This window comes from Cherax quadricarinatus, chromosome 45 (assembly GCF_038502225.1).
Source record: "Cherax quadricarinatus isolate ZL_2023a chromosome 45, ASM3850222v1, whole genome shotgun sequence".
Classification (NCBI taxonomy): domain Eukaryota; kingdom Metazoa; phylum Arthropoda; class Malacostraca; order Decapoda; family Parastacidae; genus Cherax; species Cherax quadricarinatus.
The window spans coordinates 31,300,806-31,321,459 of NC_091336.1; the positions used below are offsets into that span (position 1 = coordinate 31,300,806).

A 20,654-nucleotide genomic window follows, 5' to 3' on the forward strand; every position below is an offset into this window, starting at 1 on the left:
GAGTCACTGGCTGAAGAATCTTGCCCACACATTTGAGATGCTTCAAGCATTGAAGACTTGAAGAAACACCTAAAATGTTGACTAGAGAATTCCACATGTATGTCTGGCTCTCACATAAAGCAAACAACCACTGATTGTTGGCAGTGGCAAACAACAATGTGTAAAAACATTAAAAGTAGGAGGCAAGAAACTGGAAAACACAAAAAGGTGTAGACAAAGAGAGTGAAGAAAATAATAAAATACAAAATAATAAAATAATAAAATACAAAATAATAAAATAATAAAATACAAAACAATATTAAGTACACCACAGTGAGCTGGAGACCAAAGAAACCACCACAGAACAGACCACAGAAATCACCACAGAACCACAGAAACATAGAACAGATCACAGAAACATGGAACAGATCAAAGAAACATGGAACAGACCACAGAAACAACCACAGAACAGACCACAGAAACACAGAACAGACAACAGAACAAATCACAGAACAGACCACAGAAACTAACACAGAACATATCACAGAAACACAAAACAGACCACAGAAACCACCATGGAACAAACCACAGAAACACAAAACAGACCACAGAAACCATCATGGAACAGATCACACAAACACAAAACAGACCACAGAAACCACCATGGAACAAACCACAGAAACACAAAACAGACCACAGAAACCATCATGGAACAGACCATAGAAACATGCACAGAAAAGACCACAGAACAAATCACAGAACAGACCACAGAAACTAACACAGAACAAACCACAGAAACTAACACAGATCACAGAAACACAAAACAGACCTCAGAAATCACAGAAACCATCATGGAACAGACTGCAGAAACACAAAACAGAACACAGAAACCACCATGGAACAGACCACAGAAACATACACAGATCAGACCACAGAACGAATCACAGAACACACCACAGAAACCAACACAGAACAGACCACAGCACAGATCCCAGAACAGACCACAGAACACAAAACAGGCCACAACATATCACAGAACAGACCACAGAACAGAACACTACACAAAACAGGCCACAACAGATCACAGAACAGACCACAGAACAGAACACAGAACAGAATACAGAACAGAACACAACATACCACAGAGTGCTCTGAAAGTGCATCAAGAAAATTATTCACTGCTTGAGTAAGGAATCTCCTCTCTCACTGTCAGCAGTGATCATGTTAGTACTTCCACTGTCAGCAGCGATCACTGTAGTTCCCTTACACTAACACAGTTCACTACTAAGCTTTAATTTTCATAGACAAACTAATTAAAAATAAAGACACGAGTAGTAAGGACACCTTTTATTATGGTCTTCAAGACAAGGCCGGGCTTTATTCAGAGTACATACATAATAAAGTCTGGCCAGGGGTGAGACCTTCCAGCTGTCACCATCTTTATTTCCACTTGTCAGCTGGTGCTACTCTGTACTTACACTACATGTCTTTACTACTGCATGATACAATACTGTATTACCTCTTAATAATTAATATTTTCACCACTCAATACAACAATACATGTTGATATAAGGTTTAACCCTTTCAGGGTCCATCCCGTAGATCTACGGCTTCACGTTGAGTGTCCAAACCGTAGATCTATGCCAAAATTCTAGCGCCGTCAAATTTAGCGCGAAAGCGCTCATAAGCCTACATGTGAGAGAACGGGTCTGCATGGTGGGTGTGCGCCATAAACAAAAAATCTAGGCGCCCGCATAGCATTGTGGGAACGCCGGCTCAGTTACCCTTGTTCACCATGCCTCGTCGCAAGTCAGCTCTCACTCCCCGGAAAATTGGGACTCTCCTCTTCCAATCTGATAGTTCTGACACTGATGGAAGTGGAAATGAAGATGAATTCTACGGCTTTGATAAGTTAGTGACCGAAAAAATGGCCTGGATATCGATAATAGTGCAGAAAACCCTGACGATCCTCAACTTTCTACCTCTGGTGTGGGCACTCGTGACTCACGGTCGGTTGTTCCTCAACGCAAGAGAAAACTAATATTTTCGCGTGGCCAGGCCTCTGACTTCAGTAATGATGATGATAGTGACGTGCATTGTGATTTTATTGCGCTCGACGATCATTCGAGTAGTGATAGTGAGGAATCATATTCACCAGTGAAGCGTCGGTATGTTCGCCGCCACATGCGCTTGGGTAGTGTACCCTATGCTGTGCCCAGGGGACGGAGTACATCCAGGAGTACATCCTGGAGTACATCCCGTGGCCCTACACCAGTTTTAGGTAGTGATAGTGAGGATGATGTGGCTACACTTGGCATGGATAGACCACAGGCATCAGTGGATGGTGTTAGTGGTGATGGTAATGGCATCGCCATGCGTGACTCACCAGCCCAGGGTGGGACACACGCTGCTGACTCGTCAGTTCAAGGACAAAGTGGAACGTCAGCCACCAGCCCACCACAACCACAACCACCCGCACAACCAGCCTATGATGTCCAGTATCCACCAGCAAACCGTATGTGGGATTGGCAGCAAAATCCCAATTTTGTTCCCAAGCCTCACCACTTTGATGACTCTCAAAGTGGAATTCTACCTACTTGTCCCCTTGGAACCACGGCCAATGAACTGGAATTCTTTGAATTATTCTTTGACCAGCCATTGATGGAAACTATTGTCAGGGAAAGTAATAAGTATTTTGAGTACACCATGGCAAATACGATCATATCACCACAGTCAAGACTACACCGGTGGAAAGAGATGACTGTTGCAGAAATGTATTTGCTTTTTGCAACAATAATGCTTATGCCTCATGTCTATAAGCATAATATAAAAGCATACTGGTCCACAGTTCAGCTAATTTCTACCCCGGTCTTCAGTGAAATCATACCAGTGAACAGGTTTATCTTACTCTTATGTATGTTGCACTTCTCTGACAAAACCAGGCCTGACAGAAGTGACAGGTTATATAAGATTAGAAATGTTTTCATGTATCTCAAACAAAAGTTCAGCATATACTTTTATCCATTCAAGAATCTTGTAATTGACGAGTCTTTGATTTTGTTCAAAGGTAGACTGTCATTCAAGCAGTATATACCGAGCAAGAGGAAACGCTTTGGTATAAAACTGTTTGTACTCTGTGATTGTGACAGTGGCCTGGTGTTGGATATTGTTGTATACACGGGTAGTAAAACATTGAAAGATACCAAGATGTTACTGGGTATCTCAGGTGACGTAGTGAGAAACATGATGGCACCTTATCTTGGTAAGGGGCATACATTATATACCGATAACTGGTACACAAGCCCATTACTCAGTGATTTCATGCGAGTGAACAAGACAGATGTGTGTGGCGCAGTGCGTTCTAATCGTAAACGTATGCCCAGGCTCAACGCAGGTGCTCGTGGTGATGACGTGCAGGTGTTTACTGCCAATGACATCATGGCATTACGGTGGCATGACAAACGAGATGTCACATTGTTGACAACCATTCACCGTAATGAAATGCAAGACAGTGGCAAAGTTGATCAAGTGACTAATGAACATATTCGAAAACCAGTGACAGTGATTGATTATACACAAAACATGTGCTTGGTTGACAAATGTGACATGCAGATTGGTTTTGTTGACTGTGTTGGTAAGAGTTACAAGTGGTACATGAAACTTTTCTTCCATCTCATGGACATTTCAATGCTCAATGCATATAATATGTACCAAATAAAGACTGGCAACAGACCACCGTATGGTGAATTTTGTTTGTCTGTTGTCAGACAACTCATAATGAAGTACCAGGTAAGAACACCTGCTATACAACAAGGTCCTCGAATTACTCAGGATATACCCAAGCGTTTGAGGAGGGAAGGTGATCATTTCATAATACAACTTCCTTCAACTCAGAAGAAATTTACTCAGAAGAGATGCATCGTCTGTGCACAAACAAAATGACGGCAACAAAGACACAAAGACACTCGGTTTATGTGTGAGGAATGTAAGGTGCCTCTGTGCATGGTGCCTTGTTTCAAGGAGCTCCACAAGCTCCAGCAGTTCTAAAACCATGTTCAGTGATTGTAAATATGTAAATATATGATAGAACATTAGTATTATACAATATTTGTGCATGTTTATTGTAATAAACAACAGTGGTAAACAATAATATGATAATAAATTAAGTGCGGTTATTGTGTTCAATACAGTGAGTTTATATATATACATTATATACAGTATTGGTCTCTCGGGCCCCAAATGTTAGTAGGAATAGAAAAAAATTGGAAAAGAAAAGAAAAAACTATAAAGATCGCTAAATAATGTAATGCGCGTATGTGGAATTCGTCGATTTTGCCGCCACCACATCATTTTTGATAAACTTCCTGGCACTGTATCTCGGTAAGTACTGATAAGAATTTTTTTTTTGTCTTATTACCTTCACAAAAATATGCTCTTTAATTCTGTAAGAAAAAATAATTTTTTTTTTTTTTTTCAAAATTTCTTGGACACTGGAGCACCACTTCAGATTTTGGCCTTGGACCCTGAAGGGGTTAAAGCCTATCCACTACACTAGGGCTATTAGGACCGTATGTAACCTCTTAACCACCTGGCAACAATACTAAAACATGGCAACAATATTGTAACCCTTAAACTGTCCAAACATTGCTCTACGTTCACTCATGTAGCACTCCGAATATTTTGAAAAATAATTTTTTTTTTTAAATGAAGAGCACATTTTTCTACATGTTATAGGGTTAAAAAGAAAATTTTAGGGTCAGTATTTATCGAGATATAAGACTGTGAAGGTGGCTCTGGATGCTCACCTGATGGCAACATCGACTCCTGTGCTTGCAGAAGTGTTGCCGATATACCTTTTTTCTCATTTTTATTTTAGTTTATATATTTTTTATGTTCTGATAATTGCAATTGATAATAGTTCTTGTGATTTCATAGCCAATCTTTTTTTCTGAAATAGTACAGTGGACCCTCAGTTAACCCTTTCAGGGTTGACAGGCCCTCTCAGAGACTTATTCTCAGGGTCCCCCAAATTTAAAAAAAAAAAATTATTTTTTCTTATGAAAAGATAGAGAATCTTTTCCCGATCATAATGACACCAAAAGTATGAAATTTGATGGAAAACTTACGGAATTATGCTCTCACAAAGTTTGCGGTCTCGGCGATGTTTACGCATCGGTGATTTTGCCCACTTTGAGCCCTATTTTCTGCCAATTCCAGTGTACTTGTCGACAAAAATCATAACTATTTCGCTAGAACTCCATTTTTTCTATCGAATGAGTACAAGAAACCACCCATTTACCGATTTCAAATATCCAATTCAGTGGTCAGAATTTAGCAATTTTGCCAATTTCACACAAATTTCAAAAGATGCCAATTTCTGAATAGGGTCCAGAATAAACAAGAAAGACATACCTGGCACTAAAATAACATTTCCTCTGTTCATTAGTCACGTCCCCATGCCCCTCTTACATTCTTTTGCTTTCCACTTTGAATTTTTATTCTCACAAAAACATAGAAGATTTACTGTTATGCAGACTACCGCATAGGTGCAGAAATGGTATAAATATTATCAGCGAACTTCTGAAAGAATATTAGACTCACCAGTTGATGTGTATTGGACGCTTAGCATGATTTGTTTACTTTTGAACTTTGGTAAAAATTGAACATTTCTGCTACTTTGAGTGCAATTTCAAGGTAGTTTTCTTTGTAAAATCAGTCAAAATCATCTCAATTTCTGTAATATGTCTTCCATTCTATAAAATGAGACCAGGAAAACTAGAATACAACAATAAATACCATACGAAAATGCAGTGCAAAATCCCTGTTTTAATCCAAAAACACAGTCAAAGCTTTTTTCCTCATTATGCACTGTGTGCTGCAGGATTTTTTTTATACCACACACACTGACCACATAGACCCATTCTTTCATATGTAGGCCTACCAGCTTTCTCTCACTGGATTTGAGGGCACTAGAATTTAGACGTACTAGTATATCAAAAACCCTGGTGCGTAAGCCATACTAGTACATCCGAAACCCTGAAAGGGTTAAGCATCATAGTATAGAATGTGTGGGTGGGGTGGCCAGGAGGGCTACCACGCCTGACTTCTTAAGTAAATACTACTCACCTTTTACCCTACATTAACCCTTTGACTGTTTTGGTCGTATATATACATCTTACGAGGTACTATGTTTGACATATATACAGTATACTCATAAATTCTAGTGGCTTCAAATCAAGCAGGAGAAAGCTGGTAGGCCCACATGTGAGAGAATGGGTCTGTGTGGTCAGTGTGCACCATATAAAAAAAATCCTGGAGCACGCAGTGCGTAATGAGAAAAAAAACTTTGACCGTGTTTTTGGATTAAAACAGCGACTTTGCACTGTATTTTCATGTGGTATTTATTGTTGTATTCTAGTTTTCCTGGTCTCATTTTATAGAATGGAAGACATTACAGAAATTGAGGTGATTTGGTTGGTTTTACTATAAAAAGAGCCTGGAAATGGAGCTCAAAGTAGGGGAAATGTTTGATTTTTGCCAATGTTCAAAAGTAAACAAATGATGTCATTATCCAATAAATGTCCAACTAGCCATTCTAATATGCAGTCATAAATGGGTTAACATTATCTGTACAACTATTACAATAATGCAGTAGTCTGCATAACAGTAAATCTTTTATTTTTTGTTTGAATAAAAATTCAAAATAGAAAGCAAGAGTAATATCAGAGGGGCCTGGAGACGTGACTGATGAACAAAGAAAATGTTATTTTAGAGCCAGGAATGTCTGCATTGTTCATTCTGGACCTTATTTTGAAACTGTCGTATTTTTTAATTTTTGTGAAATTGACCAAATTGCAAATTTCTGACCACGTTATTGGGAAGTTGAAATCGGTAAATGGGCAGTTTCTTGTACTCAATCGATAGAAAAAAACAGAATTCTAAAGAAATAGCTATGAGTTTGGTCGAATGGAATAATGGAATTAGCTGAAAATAGGGCTCAAAGTGGACGAAATCGCAGATTTGTAAATATAGCCGAGGTCGCTAACTTCATGAGAGCATAATTCCGTCAGTTTCCCATCAAATTTCGTTTTTTTGGTGTCATTACAATCGGAAAAAGATTCTCTATCATTTCATAAGAAAATTTTTTTTTTTTTTTTTTTACATTTTGCGACACCAGGAGACAGGATTGGGGGTTGCGACAGTCAAGGGGTTAAGACTACAAATATTTTGAGGTAAATAATGAGTGTACTGTGTGTGTACTTTACTTTTTAATGCTTAGTTCTATTGCTAACTTAATATATGTTAGTGTAAACTTGTTATCTGGTATTTATATGCATTTATAAATGGAAAAAATGGAGTTCTGCTTTCCGGCAAAGTCTGCTTTCCGGCAGTAGCCTGGAATTGAATAAGTGGGGCCCTACTGTATATATCATGCTTCTATGTTATTAATATTATTTATTATGTCATATTAGATGAATTGTGATAGATAAATAAGCCGTCGAGATGATATTAGCGTCACATTGAAGCATAATAAACTCGCCTTCCTCTTACCTCCTACATGTCTTCCATACACCAACAGTAAAGGTAAGTGTGATGTTAAATGCTCATTTATCCATTTTATTAGTGCTTTATATATATATTTGTCATTGTTTTCTGTATGTATATCTATATTTAATCTTTAAAAAAATATTTTTTGTTAATACTTTTGGGTGTCTGAAATGGATTAATTGAATTTCCATTATTTCTTATGGGAAAAATTAATTTGGATAGTGATAAAATCAGTTAAGGACAAGCTCTCAGGAACGGATTAATATCGTTAACTGAGGGTCCAGTGTATAAGAAAATAATTTTTAAATTTTTGGAAAATTTTTAAACATTGTAAACAAGTTTCAGGTAAGACATCTGGAGAGTAAAAGGTTTAAACCTTCATAAAATGCCAGTACGTGTACAGCCTCTCCTCACTTAGTGACGTATGTACTCATTTACCGATGACTCAGACTTACGGCGGGCTCTCTGACAAGTATGCATACCTATATAATGTATATCAGAGCTGATTCCCTTTACAGCCTCTCCTCACTTAGCAATGTACAGCAGACCCTCCCTTTTTGTCAATCTCCATTATCGCTGATTTCCATTTTCGCCGACTTTTTTCATCAAAATATTGGTTCCATTTTCATCGATGGTACAGAACCTGTCTAGTGCCCAGCGTGCAAACAAAGCTGCCTCCCACATGCATTCTCAGGCAGTGTTATGTTGTTTCTCGGTAAGTGAAAATATCCTGCGAGGTCATACGAAACATTTCATAATAATCCATTGTTTTTGGCACTTGTTTATTGTGTGTGACTGCTAAATATGCCACTATGGCCCCAAAGAAAGCTCCTAGTGCCAGTACTTTTGTAAAGAAAGAGAGGAACACCGTAGAAATGAAAAAAGAAATCGTTCAAAAATATGATAGTGGCATACGCACTACCAAACTCGGCAGGACGTACAGGAAGGCACCATCAACAATAAGCTTCATTATGGCAAAGAGAAAAGAAATCATGGAAGCTGATGTTGCGAAAGGGGTGAATGCGATAATGAAACAGAGATCCCAAACAATTGAAGAAGTGGAGAAATTGTTGTTGGCGTGGAGCAAAGAGAAAGAGTTAGCAGGAGATAGTGTTGTGCAGTCGATAATCTGTGAAAAGGCAAGGCAGTTGCATGATGATCTCATAAAGAAACTGCCTGGAAGAAGCCAGCAAAGGCTGGTTCGAAAAATTCAAGAAGCAAAGTGGCATACACAGTGTTGTAAGGCATGGTGAGGGTGCCAGTTCAGACAAACAAGCGGCTGAAAAATTTGTGTTCGAATTCAAAGCTTATGTAGAGGCTGAAAAATTCCAACCCCAACAAGTGTTCAATTGTGACAAAACAGGCCTGTTTTGGAAGAAAAAGCCAAAGAGGACCTACATCACGCAGGAGGAAAAGGCACTCCCAGGACACAAGCCTATGAAAGACAGGCTAACTCTCTTGTTGTGTGGTAATGCTAGTGGGGATTTCAAAGTGAAGCCTTTACTGGTGTATCACACTGAAAATCCCAGTGTGTTCAAGAAAAACAGTGTCGTCAAGAGTAAATTGTGTGTGATGTGGAAGGCTAACAGTAGGGCATGGGTCACGAGAGAAATTTTCCTAGAATGGTTCAATGAAGTGTTTGGCCCGAATGTGAAGAAATACCACCTGGTAATAAATTGCCACTCCAGTGCCTCCTGTTAATGGACAATGATCCTGCTCATCCTCAAGACTTGGGAGACCAATTGTCTAAGGAATTCAGTTTTGTAATAGTGAAGTTCTTGCCTCTTAACACCACTCCTCTCATCCAGCCCATGGACAAGAAGTTCATTGCAAACTTCAAAAAACTGTACACTAAAGCAATGTTGCAGAGGTGCTTTGACATAACCTCGGACTCTGAACTGACCCTAATAGAGTTCTGGAGGAATCACTTCAATATCTTCCATTGCATAAGCTTGGCAGGGAGTGACTTCCAGGACAATGAACTCTGCTTGGGAAAAACTGTGGCCAGATTGTGTCCAAAACAAGGATTCTGAAGGGTTTGAGGCTGACCCTGTCGACCCTACACCTGTTGTGCAATCAATTGTGGCATTGGGGAATTCCATGGGGTTGGATGTGAGTGGCTAGGATGTGGAAGAGTTGGTGGAGGACCACAATCAAGAGCTAACCACTGATGAGCTGCAAGAGCTTCATCTGCAACAGCAACAGACCACAGCTCAGGAAACTGCTACAGAGGAGGAGGAAGAGAGATGGAAGAAGGTGCCTTCTTCAGAGATTAAGGAGATTTGTGAAATGTGGACTAGGGTGCATTCGTTTGTGGAGGAACATCACCCTGAGAAAGCTGTTGCAATCCGTGCTGGTGACTTTTACAATGACAATGCCATGTCCCATTTTAGGCAAATCTTAAAGAGACGCCAGAAACAGACCTAGCTGGATAGATATTTTGTGCGACAGAGGTCCAGTGACTCTCAAACTGGTCCTAGTGGCAGTAAAAAACAAAACAAAGGAGGGAAGTGACCCCAGATAAGGACTTGGTACCTAGAGTTATTGGTACCTAGGTTATTGTTTGAAAGGGGAGAGTCCCCTTTCAAACAATAACCTCTCTTCCCTCTTCCCTCCTCCCTGTCTTCCATCCATCAACAACAGCCTTCAATAAAGGTAAGTGTCATATTGAATATTCATTCTTTTGTGCATGTACATCTATCTTTAAGGTAAAAAAAAAAAAAATTTTTTAATACTTCTGGGTGTCTGGAACGGATTAATTGGATTTACATTATTTCTTATGGGGAAAATGGTTTCAGTTTTTGCCAATTTCCATTTTCGCTGATTGCTCTGGAATGAATTAAACACAAAAATCGACGACTCGGACTTACAACAGGCTCTCTGACCAGTATGCATACCTAAATAATGTATATTAGAGCTGATTTCCTATATTCTGTTTATTACAATATACAGTACAGGAGGCCCTCCACATTCATGAGGGTAGGGGATCAAGTGTGAAGTGAGAGCTTTTGCCACCAGACCACAGGCTACCATACGAAAATTTGATTTCATGGGTGCGCAAATATGATGTAGGGAAATATAATAATACAGTGCTGTAGCGTTCGCGAATGTTTTGATGTGCAATATATTGAAGGGAAATATAATAATAGTATTTAATAAGCCTAACAATACTGCTTCCTTAACCTTCCTTAACGAACAATCATAAAACATATGAAAACATCATAAAATATTGTATATACAGTGGACCCTCGAGTTTCGTGATTAATCTGTCCCAGAGAGTCTACTGAATGACAAAATTCACGATTGGCAAAACCATTTTCCCCATAAGAAATAATGGAAATCCAATTAACCCTTTGACTGTTTCGGTCATATATATACGTCTTACAAGCCACCGTGTTTGATGTATTAATACGCATAAATTCTAGCGGCTTCAAATCAAGTAGGAGAAAGCTGGTAGGACCACATGTGAGAGAATGGGTCTCCATGGTCAGTGTGCACCATATAAAAAAAATTGGGGAGCCAGTGGTGCATTGTGGGAATTCCATTTCAGTAGTCCTTGTTCAGCATGCCTAGCCGTAAGAAATATGTGACTCCCCAGCAAATCTGGGGCTTTTCTCTTCCCAAGTGATGCTCTGACACAGATGGAAGTGTCAGTGAAGATCAATTTCATGGTTTTGAGGAGTTTGTGACCAAAAGCAATGCCCAGGATAGCAGAAGAATGAAGGAGAATGAGAGAGAGAGAGAATGAGAGAGTGAGAGAAAATGAGAGAGAGAATGAGAGAGAATGAGGGAGAGAATGAGGGAGAAAGATAATTAGGTAGTAGGATGGAAGAGAAGCGAGCATCCGACCCCATTGTTTTGACAGGCGGTAGGGAGAGAGAGTAATGAGACAAAATGTCATTTTGACAGCTGATTGCTGAAGATAATAGCAGTTATATGAAAGTGTCCAGTGACTTTATATGTGTGTATATATATTATAGAAACCAGAAGGAAGGAAGAAAAGAAGGCAGGAAGGAAGGAAGGATGAGATGAAAGGGAGGAAAAAAGTAGGGAAGGAATGAAAGAAGTAAGGAACAAAGGAAGGTAGGTAGATAGGAAAGGAAGGAAGGAATGTAGGAAGGAAGGTAGGAATGAAGGAATGATGACACACAACCATTTACCTAGGATTACTACCTAACACAACTGCCTGCTAATACTATGAAGAAAACTGCTCAGACGAGGTGTTGCGTCTGTGCATATAAAAAAAAAAAACGCCCACAAAAATGCAGACACACTCGTTTTATATGTGAGGAGTGTAAAACACCATTGTGTATGAAACCATGTTTCAAAGAGTTCCACATATTTTTGTTTTTTTTTAATTTTTCGACACCAGGAGACACTTCAGGATTTGGGGTTGCAACAGTCAAAGGGTTAATCCGTTTCAGACACCCAAATGTATTAACAAAAAATAATTTTTTTAAAGATTAACCCTTTCAGGGTCCGTGCCGTAGATCTACGGCTTTACGTTCAGGGTCCAAACCGTAGATCTGTGCCACGAGCTCAGCTCACTCTGATAAGCTGTGAGCAGTAAATTTGGGCCTAGATATGAGAGAATACATCTATGTGGTATGTGTGCACCACATAAAACAAATCCTGCAGCACACAGTGCACGAGAGAGAAAAAAAATAAGACCATAATTATCGATTAAAACAGCAACTTTGCAGTGATTTTTCATATGTTTTTTATAGTTGTATTTGTAATTTCTGGTCTCATTTGATAGAATGGAAGATATACTACAGAAACAGAGATGATTTTGATTGGTTTTAGTACTGGAAATGGCTTGAAACTGAGCTCAAAGTAGCAGAAATGTTAAATTTTTGCCAATGTTCAAGAGTAAACAAATGACCTCACAAGTCTAATACATGACAGCTGGTGGGTCTAATATACATTCATAAATGTGGTGATATTATTTATACAATTATTACAGTATTGCCTCTAACAGTAAATCTTCTATTTTTTGGTTTGAATAAAAATTCATTATGTGAATAAAAAATCAAAATGGAATTCATTTGTAAAGCCTGAAAATGTAACTAATGAACAGAGAAAATGTTAGTTTAGTGCCAGGAATGCCTGCATTGTTTATTCTGGACCCTATTTTGAAATTGGAATATTTTGAACTTTGCATTAAATTGGCCAAATTACCAATTTCCAGTCACTTTATTTTGTTGTTGAAACAGTCTACTTGGCAATTTCTTGTGCTCAATCAATAAAATAGAAGTAATACTAGTGAAATAGCTAAGAATTTGGTTAACTGGAATACTGTAATTGCCCTAAAATAGGAGTCAAAATCGGCAAAATCGCTGATGCGTAAATATCGCCAACACATCAAAATTCGCGAGAGCATAATTTCGTCAATTTTCCATCAAATTTCGTACATTTTGTTTTATTACCTTCAGAAAAAGGTTCTCTACCATCTCATAAGAAAAAATAACAAAATTATGTTTTGAAAATTCTTGGACACTGGTGCACACTTTGAAATTCGGCCTCTGGACCCTGAAAGAGTTAAATATAGATTTACATGGAGAAAACAATGACAAATGAATATAAAGTGCTAATAAAATGGTTAAATGAACATTTGCCATCACACTTACCTTTACTGAAGACTCTTGTTGGTGTACAGCAGACAGGTAGGAAGGGGGAGAGAGAGGCGAGTTATTATGCTTCAATATGAGGCTAATATCATCTCTATGGCGTATTTATCTATCACAATTCATCTAACATGACATAATAAACAATATTAATGGCAGAGAAACATGATATATACTCTAGAATGAATAAAATATGTCATAACATATATGAGGAGTAAGTGTTGGTGGTGTTGTTGTTGGGTTTATAAGGGCCACTGAGAGAAGCCATACATATTATTGGTAGTGGAGGTGGTAGAAGAAGCCACTAACACTGCTCACACTGAAAGAATGTACATAATTTATAAATAAGAAATATTTACACTTTAATTTATAAATAAGAAATACAGGTCTCCCTCAACATTCGCGATGGTTACGGGGTCAAGAGCCTCGCGAATGTTGAAAAATCGCGAATGTTTGGTGGACCAATATATTGTAGGGAAATATAATACAATACTGCTTCCTTAAATTGTTGAACCATGAACAGTCATAAAATACTTGAAAACATCATAAAATATTGTGCTAAATACATACATGTTATGGTTTAATAACATGTACGTCATTAAATACCACTGCCTCAACCACTGTGGCACACTGCTCATATTTTGGTACAATTTCTTTCTTCAATTATATCGTGTTTCTCAATTTCTTTACCAAAGGGCTGGCACTAGCAAGTTTCTTTGGGCCCATGGTTAATTATGTAGCAGTTGCACTCAATCTACAAGCACCAAACACAATGAATTATTGTTAAATGTTTGGAAGAGGGTGGAGGCTAATGCTCACTCCAGCATAAACAAGACCACACTGACTGACGATGCCTCAACCACTTCCTCCACCACTGCTTCAACTCCTGTATTTTTGTACAATTTCCTTCTTCAATTCTATCGTATTAATAATAATAATACGACAGAACTGAAGAAGGAAATTGTACAAAAATACAAGGGTTGAAGCAGTGGTGGAGGAAGTGGTTGAGGCATCGTCAGTCAGTGTGGTCTTGTTTATGCTGGAGTGAGCAGTAGCCTCCACGTTCTTCCAAACATTTCACAATAATTCATGGTGTTTGGTGCTTGTAGATTGAGTGCAACTGCAGTGGTTGAGGCAGCAGTAGAGCCAGCGGTTGAGGCAGTGGTAGAGGCAGTGGTAGAGGCAGTGGTTGAGGCAGTGGTTGAGGCAGCAGTTGAGGCAGCGGTTGAGGCAGTGGTAGAGGCAGTGGTAGAGGCAGTGGTAGAGGCAGTGGTTGAGGCAGAGGTTGAGGCAGAGGTTGAGGCAGTGGTTGAGGCAGTGATATTTAATAACATACATATTTATTATTTTATTAACACACTGGCCGATTCCCACCAAGGCAGAGTGGCCCGAAAAAGAAAAGCTTTCACCATCATTCACTCCATCACTGTCTTGCCAGAAGGGAGTTTTACACTACAGTTTTTAAACTGCAACATTAACACCCCTCCTTCAGAGTGCAGACACTGTACTTCCCATCTCCAGGACTCAAGTCCGGCCTGCCGGTTTCCCTGAATCCCTTCATAAATGTTACCCTGCTCACACTCCAACAGCACATCAAGTATTAAAAACCATTTGTCTCCATTCACTCCTATCAAACATGCTCACACATGCCCGCTGGAAGTCCAAGTCTCTCGGACACAAAACCTCCTTTACCCCCTCCCTCCAACCTTTTTTAGGCCGACCCCTATCCCGCCTTCCTTCCGCTACAGACTGATACACTCTTGAAGTCATTCTGTTTCGCTCCATTCTCTCTACATGTCCGAACCACCTCAACAACCCTTCCTCAGCCCTCTGGACAACAGTTTTGGCAATCCCGCACCTCCTCCTAACTTCCAAACTACAAATTCTCTGCATTCTATTCACACCACACATTGCCTTCAGACATGACATCTCCACTGCCTCCAGCCTTCTCCTCGCTGCAACATTCATCACCCATGCTTCACACCCATATAAGAGCATTGGTAATACTATAACATACATGTTAATAATAATAATAATAATAATAATAATAATAATAATAATAATAATAATAATAATAATAATAATAATAATAATAATAATAATAAAAAATGTTAATAATATGTATTATTATCATTAATAACATAGATGTTATTAAATACCACTGCCTCTACCACTGCCTCAACCACTGCCTCAACCACTGCCTCAACCACTGCCTCAAATACTGCCTCAACTGCTGCCTCAACCACTGCCTCAACCACTGCCTCTACCACTGCCTCAACCATTGCCTCAACCACTGCCTCAACCATTGCTGCAACCACTGCTTCTACCACTGCCTCAACCACTGCCTCAACCACTGCCTCAACCACTGCCTCAAATACTGCCTCAACTGCTGCCTCAACCACTGCCTCAACCACTGCCTCTACCACTGCCTCAACCATTGCCTCAACCACTGCCTCAACCATTGCTGCAACCACTGCTTCTACCACTGCCTCAACCACTGCCTCAACCACTGCCTCTACCACTGCTGCAACCACTACCTCAACCACTGCCTCTACCACTGCCTCAACCATTGCCTCAACCACTGCCTCAACAATTGCTGCAACCACTGCTTCTACCACTGCCTCAACCGCTGCCTCAACCACTGCCTCTACCACTGCCTCAACCACTGTCTCAACCATTTCAGTTGCACTCAATCTACAAGCACCAAACAACGAATTATTGTGAAATGTTTGAAAGAGCACAGAGACTATTGCTCACTCCAGCATAAACAAGACCACACTGACGATGCCTCAATCACTTCCTCCACCACTGCTTCAACCCTCATATTTTTTGTACAATTTCCTTCTTCAATTCTATAGCATTATTATTATTATTATTATTATTATTATTATTATTAGCAGTATCAGAAATGTTGATTCTTTGCCGTATTCAAGAGTAAACAAATGATGTCACTGTCCAATACCTGACCAAATGGCCATTCCAATATGCAGTCATGAATGGGTTGACATTATTTATACTGTAGTTTAACCCTTTCAGGGTTTCGGCCGTACTAGTATGGCTTAAGCACCAGCGTTTTTGACGTACAGTGGACCCCCGCATACCATTGGCATCACATAACGTTAAATCCGCATACCGCTACATTTTATCGCCAAGATTTTGCCTCGCATACCGCTAAAAAACCCGCTCAACGCTGTTCGTCCGAGACGCGTCTAATGTGCGCCCTTAGCCAGCCTCACATGTTCCGCCGGTGGCATTGTTTACCAGCCAGCCTCCGCGGTAACATCCAAGCATACAATCGGAACATTTCATATTATTACAGTGTTTCTGGTGATTTTATCTGCAAAATAAGTGACCATGGGCCCCAAGAAAGCTTCTAGTGCCAACCCTACAGCAATAAGGGTGAGAATTACTATAGAGATGAAGAAAGATATCATTGATAAGTATGAAAGTGGAGTGCGTGTCTCGGAGCTGGCCAGGTTGTATAGTAAACCCCAATCAACCATCGCTACTATTGTGGGCAACAAAAATGCAATCAAGGAAGCTGTTCTTGCCAAAGGTTTAACTGTGTTTTCGAAACAGAGATCGCAAGTGATGGAAGATGTTGAGAGACTCTTATTGGTGTGGATAAATGAGAAACAGATAGCAGGAGATAGCATCTCTCAAGTGATCATAAGTGAAAAGGCTAGGAAGTTGCATCAGGATTTAATTAAAAAAATGCCTGCAACTAGTGATGATGTGAGTGAATTTAAGGCCAGCAAAGGTTGGTTTGAGAGATTTAAGAGGCGTAGTGGCATACATAGTGTGATAAGGCATGGTGAGGCTGCCAGTTTGGACCACAAAGCAGCTGAAAAATATGTGCAGGAATTCAAGGAGTACATAGAAACTGAAGGACTGAAACCTGAACAAGTGTTTAATTGTGATGAAACAGGCCTGTTTTGGAAGAAAATGCCAAGCAGGACCTACATTACTCTGGAGGAAAAGGCACTCCCAGGACATAAGCCTATGAAAGACAGGCTTACTCTGTTGATGTGTTCCAATGCTACTGGTGATTGCAAAGTGAAGCCTTTATTAGTGTATCACTCTGAAACTCCCAGACCGTTCAGGCAAAAGAATGTCCTCAAGGAAAATTTGTGTGTGCTGTGGAGGGCAAACAGTAAGGCATGGGTCACTAGGGACTTTTTCTATGACTGGTTACACCATGCATTTGCCCCCAATGTGAAAGATTACCTAACTGAAAAGAAATTAGAACTTAAGTGCCTCCTCGTGTTAGACAATGCCCCTGGTCATCCTACAGACGTGGCAGAGCGACTTTATGGGGACATGAAATTCATTAAGGTGAAGTTTTTGCCTCCTAATACCACTCCTCTCCTGCAGCCCATGGACCAGCAGGTTATTGCAAACTTCAAAAAACTGTACACAAAAGCTCTGTTTGAAAGGTGCTTTGTAGTGACCTCAGAAACTCAACTGACTCTAAGAGACTTTTGGAGAGATCACTTTAATATCCTCAATTGTGTAAACCTTATAGGTAAGGCTTGGGAGGGAGTGACTAAGAGGACCTTGAACTCTGCTTGGAAGAAACTGTGGCCAGAATGTGTAGACCAAAGGGATTTTGAAGGGTTTGAGGCTAACCCTGAGATGATTATGCCACTTGAGGAATCCATTATGGCATTGGGAAAGTCCTTGGGGTTGGAGGTTAGTGGGGATGATATGGAAGAGTTGGTGGAGGAGGACAATGAAGAACTAACCACTGATGAGCTGATAGATCAACTTCAACAGCAAGAGGCCAGACCTGAGGAAACTGGTTCGAAGGAGGGGAGAGAGAAATTGAAGAAATTGCCTACTATAAAGATTAAGGAAATCTGTGCAAAGTGGCTTGAAGTGCAAACCTTCATGGATGAAAATCACCCTCACACAGCTATTGCAAGCCGTGCTGGTGACTATTACACTGACAATGTTGTGAAACACTTTAGGGAAGTCATAAAGGAACGAGAGGTACAGGCCACTATGGACAGATATCTTGTGCGACAGAACTCCAGTGACTCTGAAGCTGGTCCTAGTGGCATTAAAAGAAGAAGGGAAGTAACCCCAGAAAAGGACTTTACACCTCAAGTCTTAATGGAAGGGGATTCCCCTTCTAAACACTAACACTCTCTCCTCCTCCCATCCCATCAATCATCACCAGATCTTCAATAAAAGTAAGTGTCATGTAATTGTGCATGCCTTTTTCAATTTGTGTGTATTAAAATTAATATTTCATGTGGTAAAAATTTTTTTTTTCATACTTTGGGGTGTCTTGCATGGATTAATTTGATTTCCATTATTTCTTATGGGGAAAATTCATTCGTATAACGATAATTTCGCATAACAATGAGCTCTCTTGCACGGATTAATATCGCTATGCGGGGGTCCACTGTACTAGTATGCCTAAATTCTAGCGCCCTCAAATCTAGTGAGAGAAAGCTGGTAGGACTACATATGAAAGAATGGATCTATGTGGTCAGTGTGCGTAGTATAAAAAAAATCCTGCGGCACACAGTGTGTAATGAGAAAAAAAACTTTGACCGTGTTTTTGGATTAAAACTGACTTTGCACTGTATTTTCGTATGGTATTTATTGTTGTATTCTAGTTTTCCTGGTCTCATTTTATAGAATGGAAGACATATTACAGAAATTGAGATGATTTTGACTGATTTTACAATGAAAAGTACCTTGAAATTGAGCTCAAAGTAGCAGAAATGTTCGATTTTTACCAAAGTTCAAAAGTAAACAAATCATGCTAAGCGTCCAATACACGTAAACTGGTGAGTCTAATATTCTTTGACAAGTGTGCTGATATTATTTATACCATTTCTACACTAATGCAGTAGTCTGCATAACAGTAAATCTTCTACTTTTTGTGAGAATAAAAATTCAAAGTGGAAAGCAAAAGAATGTAAAAGGGGCGTGGGGACATGACTAATGAATAGAGGAAATGTCATTTTAGTGCCAGGAATGTCTTTCTTGTTTATTCTGGATCCTATTTGGAAATTAGCATCTTTTGAAATTTGTGTGAAATTGACAAAATTGCTAAATTCTGACCACTGTATTGGATAGTTGAAATTGGTAAATGGGTGGTTTCTTGTACTTATTCGATAAAAAAAATGGAGTTCTAGTGAAATAGTTATGATTTTTGTTGACTAGTATAGTGGAATTGGCCGAAAATAGGGCTTAAAGTGGGCAAAATTGCCGATGCGTAAACATCATTGAGACCGCTAACTTCGCAAGAGCATAACTCGGTAAGTTTTCCATCAAATTTCATACTTTTGGTGTCATTATGATCGGGAAAAGATTCTCTAACTTTTCATAAGAAAAAATTATTTTTTTTTTTGAAACTTGGGCGACCCTGAGAACAAGTCTCTGAAAGGGCCTGTCAACCCTGAAAGGGTTAATAACAAATAATGAACAAACAAAACTCTCACCACACTGAGTGGTGGGAGGGCTGGCTGCCAGTTGCGGGGGTCAGACGGAGGGTAGTAGGGACTCGCAGGTGGCAGGAAACTTAAATATGATTTGGAGCCTGGGAATTTAGCGGATGAGAATTTGGCGGTTAGGAATTCACGAATGTGTGACGCTCGCGAAAGTTGAAAATGCGAATGTTGAAGGAGACCTGTATTTACACTTACCTTGGAGATGTTAGTTTAATTAGTTTGATGGAGGAGATATTGGCAGAGGTTTAGGGTGGTGGAAGATAGCAGGGCAGCGTATGTTAAGTGGCCCTTTACACCTCCAACAACACTGGAGAGTTACTGTCGTCTCATTTTTCTATTGCTTAATTGCTTAAATTACTTGCTACACTGTTAATGCCACACTTTGTCACTGGCTAGCACTATAGCCTTTATCAATACCTGCTGCTTTAGTATCGTACATATCGTAGATTCACTGAATCACCGAAGAAGGCACATTCTCCCCTCTCTCTTCCTCCTCCACTTTGGTACTTTGCTACAAGTTTTTTCTTTAATTCTATTCTGTTTCTTTCCGTCTTTACCAAAGGCCTGGCACTAGAAACTTTCTTTGGGCCCATGGTGGCTTATTTAGCAGTTGCAAGCACAAAAAACAATGGATTATTATGAAATGTATCGCATGAACCCATGGGGTGATGGTCACTCGCTGATAAACAATAGCACGCTGAGTGCGAATGGTGCGGGAAACTGGCTTTGTGTGCACGCTGACGCTGGGATGCCGCTTGGACGTGTACAAGATGGTCGCCAAATCACAAGGCCAATCATGAACCGCGAGGCTATATTTTGCCGAAAAAAGTTGCCGAAAGTCGGATTTCATAAAAGTCGTGGCCGCCAAAAGGCAGGGGTCCACTGTACATATTATGGTTTAATAACAAATATGATTGGACGGCTGGCCATTCATGAATGCTTGAAGCTCACAAAAGTGGAACTCGTGAAAGCGGAGGGCTAGCTGTACGCTACTATATAAACATTTAAAAATATACTAAAAATGTTATAAATG

General features: G+C 39.7%; 1 protein-coding gene across 2 annotated transcripts in view; it reads right to left on the minus strand.

Moving 5' to 3' along the window:
• LOC128694925 (spliceosome-associated protein CWC27 homolog) overlaps positions 1-20,654 on the minus strand; it is a gene marked incomplete at its 3' end in the record, with an annotated part of 102,704 nt that overhangs the window by 14,547 nt on the left and 67,503 nt on the right.